We start from the raw sequence: 1,283 nt of genomic DNA, 5'->3' as shown, positions 1-1,283 counted from the left end.
AAGTTTAGTTTTGTAGATAGGGTATTTTGTTGATGTCAAAGTTATGAACGCAAAAAAATTTTATGCCACCCAACTTAGGAAGGATTTGGAGGATAACATTCCAAATCCTCACGAGTTATCTTATCGAGTTTATTGTGAATGTGTTGTTTAATGTAGTAAAGTCTAAAAAGCTAAGACCGTCATGTTTGACCATTTTCTTTATATAACACATCTTATGTCTCCAAACTAAATTAAAGAGTATTTTATCAATCTCTTTTGTTATATTACCATCTACATGAAGAGCAAATGCAGCATATGTTAATCGTGATATTCCCTCTGCTTTGGTGAGCAAAGCTCTTCCCTTTAATGACAAGTGATTAATTTGTTTTATTGATTTCATTTTTTTTTAATATAATAAAATAAAAGTTTAGAAAAATTTGTTCTGCTGATCCTTATTTATTTATTATTAACTTATCTTAGAAATAAGATAGTTCTGTGCTGTGTTTGAGAGCCATTAGTTTACATTCATTCAATTTTTATTAAAAATCTGAGGATCTTGAGAACTCCTCTATGAATTTAATAGCAATATAGATCTGCTTATCTTTTTGAAGAAAGAGTGTGGTATCATATAATTAATTGTCTCCCAAAAACAAACATATCTTGTACTGGCTTTAATGTGGTTTGCAAGAAGCTGACTTACTATCAGGGAGAGATATGAGACATTGCAACCCTGTCTAGACAGATACAACCCTTATCTTCAGTGAACTAATCCCAAATATCTAAAACTATACTTATGTTATTCGTTATATGCCTATTCCTCATAAAGCCTGACTGTTTCATCATTAATTTAATCTAATAAGGTAATTTAGCTAATATCAGGGCAAATATTTTACAATCACAATTCAATAAGCTAATTGGCTGTAAATTATGTCATGGTGGGCTGGACACGGTGGGACTGAGATCATGCTTTAGAATAAACTTACTTTAGTTAACTAACACTAATAATGAGCAGTACATTTGTTACAATATTTACTCATCTTTGTTAACATTAGTTAATACAACTGTTCATTGTTATTTTGTGTTAGGTCAGGTACTAATATTAACAGATAATCTTTTAATTTTAATTATGAGTTATGTTGAAATTAACATTTAATGTTAACCAGTGCTTTAGAAGTATTGTGTAGAAGTATTGTTCATTGTTAATTCATTTGAACTAATATTAAAAAATGAAAGCTTTCCAGTTTTCAAAATTCCAAACAGTAATTCATATAATATTTATATTATCATTATACTTGACAGAAAAT

This window comes from Sinocyclocheilus grahami, unplaced genomic scaffold (genome assembly GCF_001515645.1).
Source record: "Sinocyclocheilus grahami isolate Dianchi unplaced genomic scaffold, SAMN03320097.WGS_v1.1 scaffold4896.1, whole genome shotgun sequence".
Lineage (NCBI taxonomy): Eukaryota > Metazoa > Chordata > Actinopteri > Cypriniformes > Cyprinidae > Sinocyclocheilus > Sinocyclocheilus grahami.
The sequence above is the reverse complement of the archived record's forward strand: the minus strand, read 5'-3'. Positions refer to the sequence as shown.